Source organism: Populus alba, chromosome 6 (assembly GCF_005239225.2).
Source record: "Populus alba chromosome 6, ASM523922v2, whole genome shotgun sequence".
Taxonomy (NCBI): domain Eukaryota; kingdom Viridiplantae; phylum Streptophyta; class Magnoliopsida; order Malpighiales; family Salicaceae; genus Populus; species Populus alba.
Window position 1 is genome coordinate 9,088,169 of NC_133289.1, and position 8,686 is coordinate 9,096,854.

The 8,686-nt window shown below is 28.3% G+C and overlaps 1 long non-coding RNA gene across 1 annotated transcript; it reads right to left on the reverse strand.

The window, feature by feature from the left end:
- Window positions 1-1,020: 1,020 nt before the first annotated feature.
- Window positions 1,021-2,074, reverse strand: LOC118048124 (uncharacterized). The gene is made up of 2 exons (XR_004687430.2): window positions 1,523-2,074; window positions 1,021-1,396 (listed from the first exon to the last, which is right to left on the reverse strand). It is a non-coding gene; the product is annotated as an uncharacterized lncRNA (long non-coding RNA).
- Between the last annotated feature and the right edge of the window lie 6,612 nt (window positions 2,075-8,686).

Genomic DNA, 8,686 nt, shown 5'->3' on the forward strand with positions numbered 1-8,686 from the left:
ATTTTTTTATCTCTCCGATTTAATCCTCATTATCTTAATTACTATCTATTTTATTTAAAATAATTTATGAAATTGGTTTTTTTTTAATCATCATTTTTCAACTTATCTATATGTCAAATTTAATTTTCATTATTTTTATTACTATTTGTTTTATTTGAAATAATTTATGAATTTTATTTTTTAATTTCATTATTTTTTAACTTTTTTATCTACCAGATTTGATCTTTAATCTGTTAATAAACTTGAAAAATATATTAAAGAATTAATAATTTATTTTTCAACTTATTTTATATAATATAGTGAAATACTGGAAAGTATTTTTCAATTTATTTTTCATGACACTACCAAATATTAGGAAATAATTCATTTTTCAAAATTCTATTTTCTATCTGCATTACTTTCTTAAAAAAAAACTACTTTTTATCAAGCAAGTGGGACTTTAATTTATTTTATTTTAGCAAACAACTCATTTTATCATAGTTAGGCATGTGCAATTGGAAATAATGGAAAACTGTCTATTTGAGAATTAGGGTTATTGTTTATAAAATTGTAATTTTAAAACATTGTTAATAAACCTTTAATAAAATTTATTTAAATATTTTATAGCCTAATTATCTAATTAGGCATGTTTAATTGGGTAAATAAAAAAAACCTTGAAAAAAGCTTTAATTAAAAAAATATTCAAAATCTTAAGGCATATTAAATTAAGAAAAAGCTTTAATTAAAGACTAAAAAAAATATTAATCTCATGAACAATGTTGTATGAAAGAAAGTACCGTGAAATCAACAAATGTTTTTTCTTTTAGTAATAAGCGATGACAATTATGTTACCATTCATCATTACCAAAAAAAAAAAATATATATATATATATATGAGGGATACGATAGTAAAATCCAACCCAATTGGAAAATTGTTTTGTCGGATGCTCATAAACACTCAGGCAAATGTTTGAGAAATTCATAATTAGCTATGACAAATATGTTACCATTCATCATTACCAAAAAGCCAAAAAAGAAGAAGAAAAGGAAATCAACTGTGCTGCAATCATCAGTGAAAATTCCGAAATACAAAGCTCAAAAAATTCAACATCTCGCTTGAATTTATAAATCCTTTTTCTTTCCAATCGATTTGACTGTAAAACTACAAAACGAAAGAAACAAACTTATCAAACAATGATCAAAAGAAATGGTGGTGGTGGTGGTGGTGGTGGTGGTGGTCATCCAATCCAAAGCAACGCAAGAGAGGGTAACAAGCTGCAAATATACATCCCCCAAATCCTCTCAGCATGGAAGAAACTAGCAAGCAAGGGCAGCAACAGCAAGCCAACAAGGGATCATCATATGGGCTATCTCCATGATTATGGTGGTGATGGTGATGGTGATGCCCCATGACCTTCTTTACTTATCAGAGACACATAAAAAGAAAAGAGAAAAAACACTGGTAAACCATATTTCCAATAACCCTTTTCCTTAACAGATACATTAGTTTTCTGTATGAAGAAGTTGAAGTTAAAGATCAAACCTTGTGTGTGTGTTTGCAGCCCTTGTTCTTCCTCTGGTGTGTCAACGAAGAACTGCTCCAACCAGAAGGCAGGATATATAATAATAAGAAAGAAAGAAACAATTGAATGGCTTTCTATGAGAGAGACGAGTTCTTGAGAGATTTGAAACCTTCAGAGGAGACTCTGGCTTTTACATTAATTAAATAGAAGCCTAACAACCCAAGGAGACAATTAAATTGAGAGTTGCAGAGCAATGGTGGAAGAGATTGCTTCGCATCATTGCTGTCATAAATTAGGAACTTAATATTCCAGCAGCGCACCGCGTTAGACATGCTGGAATATTTAATAGACTCTGTTTTCAACTCTCTCCTTTTTAATGTATTTATTTTAAAAAAATATTTTTTATGATTTTAACATATTAATGTAGAAAATAAAAAAGATAAATTTAAAATAAAATTATTTTAATTTATTTTTAAATAAAAATATTAATGTTTTCAACGTGATTAGAACTCACTCCCTTGTGTTTGAAAAACTTATAATGTAGTTTTTGGCTTGTGTTGATTGTTGTCTTGTCAAAAACCTACAATGGCTTTGTTTCTTAATCTCAAAGGTACCATTTAACAATTTAAATCTTAGTAAAATTCAAGATGTAGGTTAATTTGTTTTCGTGTTTGGGTGGTTACTTTCTCTTCAACATGCTTATAAATATGTTTTTTTTTAAATAATAAATATGTAGGATCCTTTCAAAATTGTGGTTGAATAATTAGTTTTATAAAAACAATAAATTTATGCTTTTACAATGTTCAAGAAAGAAAAAAAGAAGTAAATTAGCTATTTGGGAAGTTACAAAATTAATTTAAAAAAAGTTTCTGCAAGTTCAAGAGCTGCTCTAACTAATCACCAATGCTTCTCCTTGGAGGAGGATTGATCAACTTGTCCTTTTAAAGGCCTATTCCTACAATTAGAAGGCCTCTACATATATAATCCCTACAAGCTACACCAATGCCACCATAGTTTTGAAACTAGGTCTGATTTGGCAGACCGATCCGGAACTGAAACTGAATTAGATTGAAAAAAAAATAAAAAAATAAAAAACTCAGCTGATCCAGCAGGTTGACCTAGCAATTTGGTTCACCTAGCAAGACTCGACTACAAACCCGACCATGATCTGCATTATCTTTCAATAAAGCATCGTGATTTATCCCTTTCTTGGCCAGAAATGCTTGGATTGAACGAAATAACAGGAGAGTGTTGCCTTTACCCAGGAGAGTGCCCCTGGATGGTCCTTCGGCTCCAGATTAATGGTAGCTTCGAAATCAGAGAAAATTATGAAGGAATAGGCTAAAGCCTGCCAAAAAGAGATAATGTGACGTGTAATCTCGTAACAATTTCACCAGAACAATTCATCAAGGAATAAGGTGCAGAAAAATCCACAGCCATCCAAATTAAGTTTCCCATTTCACTATAATTTAATTCAACATATAATTTGATTTCAAAAGAAAGTGCTAAGAGATTTCTGGTGTTTGTGTTATATTATATACAGGGATAAATTCATCATTTTTTCTAAATTTAAAAATTACATTGACCTGATAAATAAACTATAATTTTTGACAGAATTGAGGTAAAGTAAAAAAGAACAATCTAACTATAGTATGATCATGGGAATTTTCCCTATATTTTTTCAGAAAATGAATTGAGTGTGATCTTCACCTAATGATCTTCTACATTCATGCCATGCATAAACAGTCCATACTAGATTCTTGGTTTGCGTTATGTCATATCATATTATTTTTTCTAACCTTTTAAAACATGTAAAGATATTAGAAAGTAAAAACTTTGATCCACACTGGACAAAAAAATTTTGAAATATTAAGATAACTATATATTAAATGACATATTTATTTTAAAAATTATTGAGATAACAACAAACTAGATTGACTAATACCAACCATAATTAACCCATTAAACCCATGATTTTGAGTATAAGACCGTGATAACCCTATAAAACCTAAATCAAAACAAAACATGGAACGTAATTCTAATCAATTAAATATTGAAGGTAAAAAAATAAAAAAAAAAGATCCAAAAATAGTAACTCGAGTAAACCTAGATTGGTAGTTCACACTACACCGCAAAACAAACCAAATTGTTTCTAACATAAAAAAAAAGGATCAATTTAATATGGTTAACTCATAAAACTCGCGATTTAGATCATAAAATCTAGATAACTCTATAGAAACAAATCAAAATAAATTATGAAGTTCTATATCAAGTAAACTCAATCTTTGAAGATAAAATTAAAAAGAAAAACAATTTAATTTAAAAAATATCCTCAAAATTTTTGAGGACTAAAGTAAAAGGTGATTATCTTTTCCCTATTGACTTAACATTATGATGTTGCCTCAGAAACGGTACACCCAACATTTCGAAATCAAAATATATAATTCTAATTAAAAATTCAAAAAAACCAACCGAAACAGAATTGTAAACCATGCTCACAACATCTTACAGGTGTGCATTTTCAACACATTTAAAGCAACCAAACCTCCAATTACAGGCAAAGAGAACCTGTCCACACAAGGCACATCATCCTTGAAGCAGAACCACACATGCACCTTCAAGCTAAACAAATTCTTAACAATTAAGCCATCCCCACGAGGATTCACCTTCTCTTCTTCCTTTTTTATTAATCTTTTCTCGATCACCAATCCACATAAAAAATCAATATTAGGTCCACACATAGTTTAGCAGAAAAATGTTTTTTTTTTTTAATATGGTTAGAATGAAAAGATACCAAATTGAATTATTATTTTTTTTTTTGCTTGCATTTCTAGCTGAACTTGACCACAATCCCAAAAGGGTAAAAAAGCAGCAATTGATTGTGCCGTAGAGGAAGGCTTCTAGCGGCCTCAGTCAGCAGGATCAGGTCTCCAGGCCCAGCATTCCTTTCCCTCTATTAAGAAAGAATCTGGGGGTGCCACGTCACAGAAAACCTTAGATAAAACTTCCTAAAACTTAGATAATAATATTTATCCTTGGTGCTAACAAGGCATCTCAAGCAACAGCAGACTCCCTCTAATATATGAATCCATCTTCTGTCCAGATTTATAAAATACATAAATCTTTACTCTTCTTTATTATGAAAACCATATAAATGAAGAGAAAAAGATGTAAAAAATGAAAGACGGTGGTTATTCTATGGTATAAAAAATTGACATAGGGAACAACAAAAACAAGAAATGATTTTGTTTCTCTCCTTTTCTGGGCATGGGATTTCCACTATGTCAATTTCTATACCATAGAATAACCACCGGATTTTAGTGTAGGAGTCATAGTATTAATTTCCAAGAAGGAGACTATACTGCCCCTGGTCAGATTCTTGCTGGAATTGCTTTACAGCCTTTTAGATGTTCTAGCAATTATATATGAATAAGTTGATTAATCTATTAATCTCGATAAGGAAGGATCCCTCGGCACTCTGAGGTAAATAAACCTTCTCGAGGCTTCCAAGGCATGAAGATTATGGACCGGAAAAATTCAAAAAGAGGACCAAAGTCCATCACGTACAAGGATTAAAAAAAAAAAAAAGGGCCAGACCTATAGACTAGCATTAGAGGTATAAAATTATTTTTATTGAATTTATTTTTTTAATATTAAATTTTTTATTTTGTTTTAAAAAAATATTATGAATTGTTGTAATATTTTTTTTACATGGTTTTACTGTTTTTTTATATGATTTTTTTTTAATTTGTGGATTTTATTTTTTAAAATATTTAGCAGGTTGAGAATTATAATTGTAACTTTCCTCACAAAATATTGTGGTTGCAATAATATTTCCTTACATAGATTTTTTTTTTATATGATTTTTTTTTAAAATTATCTTTGTTGCTTTTATTTTTTTTAATATTAAGTTGATTGAGAATTTAGCTTTGTATTTTATTTTTCTTTAAAACACTTGATTGCTATAGTCATTGTCTACATGGTTTGTTTATAATTTTTTTTAAATTATCTTTGTTGAATTTATTTTTTTAATATTAAATTAATTGAAAATTATAACTGAATATTTCCGTATAAAATATTATAGATTCGTACAGTATTTTCTTACATATTTTTTTTATTTTTTTATAATTTTTTTTTATCTTTGTAATTTTTTTCTTAAAAATATTATAGATTATAATAATCTTTCTCCATATAATTTTTTTTAAGTTCATAATAATATATAAATATGTCATGAGCCCCCGACAGCACGCCATGTAACTTCTTTACTATTCGACGTGTAAGGAATCTCAAGGACAGGGTAATGATTTAAAGGTAGGAAGAGATAAGATTAAAAAAATAAAAATGAGGACAGTACTTAAAAGAAAAGGACAGGTTAACCCCTCCTATTCCACTCCTGTCATCCTTGTGGGGTTTACCAAACATAAATCAATCTTTCGATAGATTTGAAACACGCCTATATTCCTGTTTTGATTTTATTTTGCTCTAATAGTAGAATGTTAAAAATAAACTATACATTTTTATTAATATCATTTCTTTCCTGTAAATGATAGACAATCAAGAAGTTAATGTTCATGATGCACTTATTAACATTATAGAAAAATCACATTTCTACAACATTAAATTAAATATCATTATAAATATAGAAAGGCTATCTATATAATTTCAAGAAACATTTCGACACCATTTGTCATTGTGTTTGTACCTGCGTTTCATCAAATTTTAAATTTTTTTTTTTGCTAAAATCGAGTGCGGTTTGTACCTTTTGGATCGTTTTGATGTGTTGATGTCAAAAATGATTTTTAAAAAATAAAAAAAATCATTGGCATGTATTTCGACACGAAAAGCTATTTGAAAAACAACCGCTACCACACTGCCAAACGCGCTCGTAAAACATTTTTGCACGTAATGATCCCCATAAAATATAACATTTCCATCTTAGCCCTCTGTTGTTAGGCTCTTGGTCCATCCAGTCATTGTTTTGATGATTCTTTATCCAAGCAAAAAAAAACAAAAGCAAAAAACTATATTTGAAAAATATTGTTCTAAAAACTATATTCTAAAGACGGTCTTGAGCATGGAAATAACAAGTTTTCAAGACAAAAAAGAAAACATATAAAACGTTTGTCTGTCTTGCATCTTATAAATGATGTCCTCGAACGTTGTTGTGTAGAGAGATGTGAAGGCGCCATTGGAAGAGTCAATGAAGCTGCTCGAGAAAAATATCTGCCTTGTAATGCCAACAAATGAGCTGGAGTGGCTCCTTTCTCAATCAGCTTGTCTTTTATATGGAAAAAAAGAAGTGGGACCCACTCATTAATCTCCATTCCACGAGGGTTGAAGATGAAAGGAAGATACTGCTCGGAAAAAATGGATGCGTTCACACGCTCCTGCTCGCTAAATTTTCCAGGCAGGCCTTTAAAGCCGGAAAAGATGGTGCATTTCTTCAAAGTCGTTTAGTTACTTTCCACATTGATATGAATGAAACTATTCTTCATGGCTTCCATGTGCTCTTTCTCTTTCACACGTCCATTTCGGTGCTGTCTGGTGTACGGAATTATTATTTTTTAAAATATTTTATATTTAAAAATATTTTTTTTATTTTTAAAAAATTTATTTTTATCATAAATATTATGAAATAATCTTAAAGCATAAAAAATTATTCATTTAAAAATAAGTAAATAAATAAAATTTTAAAAAATAATAATAAGCATGCCTCTTTTTCTCCTGTCTTTAACCCTGGGGCACGTATTCCATGTGGTGTTCCTCTCTTTCACTACAAGACATGTTCACTAAAAGACATGTCTTTTTTTTGTGGTGTTTATAGGGATAATTTTTTAAAGTGATTTTTATTTAAAAATATATTAAAATAATAATTTTTTTAAAAAATAATTTTTATTATTAACACTTTAAAATAATATAAAAACATAAAAAATATTAATTTTTTTAAAATATTTTTAAAACATAAAAATAAACATGAGTCTCTTTTGTCCTTTCTTTAACCTTGGGCCCGGATTCCATTTTCTCCTGCCTTTAACCTTGGGGCACGTATTCCCCATGTGGTGTTTCTCTTTCACTACAAACACCTCTATTTTAGTGATTTTAAAAAATGATATAGCAATTATTTTTTAAATGTTTTTTATTTAAAAATATATTAAAATATTAATTTTTTATTTTTAATATCAATACATCAAAAAATAATTTGAAAACATCTAAAAATTTTAATTTAAAATAAATAAAATATTTTTTTTAAAAAAATATTTTTAAAATGTAAAAATAAACGTCCCACTCATCATCCGTATGCTTTCCTTTTCTCCCGACTTTAACCATGGGGCACGTATTCTATTTCAGCATTTATATATGTCCACGTCAAAGTTCTCTATCCTTTTCCACCAACAGCTCTTTCTTTTGTCAGCAAAGGCAAAAATCATTGAATAGGGTTTGAACGAGTGATTGATTGCTTTAGCCTAAGGTATTGAATGGTGGATTATACAATTCACCCATTTAAAATAGTGAGAGATAGTTTTCCATTTAAATTTTTTTATTAAAATTTTTTTTATTTTTTTATATATTTGAATTGTTTTAATGCGCTGATCTAAAAAATAATTTTTTAAAAAATAAAAAATATATATATAATTTTAATGTATTTCACTATAAAAAACACTTTTAAAAATAACTATAACCACACTTCCGAACAAGTCCTCAAACAAATTAAAGGTATTAAATGATATAGATTATACAAGTCACCCATAATAGTGAAAGATAGTTTCCTATTTTAGTTTTCTGAAACATTTCATTATCATCTTCTTAAACACATGAATTTAGAAAAAATCTATCTATATGTACTTACATATATTTCTCAATCATTTTTATAAAAAATTATGAATAATTAATTGGTTTGATTTTATTATCTGATATATCATTTCATTACTTGTCTTTGTTAAATTTAATAGTAACGTGTGCAATATGTGATAATTATAATACAAATTGACAAAAATATCCATTTAAATAAATAGAGAATATCAATATGTAACTATCTTATCTTATTCCGATCCTAACTTAATATCAACGTAAATTTGAACTTAGAATGATTTCTTTTTCATCGATTAAATCACCACGTGCAACACATTGTTACGGGTGTGGAACGACGACATAAATTTTATTTATTTTTGTATTTTAAAAAAATT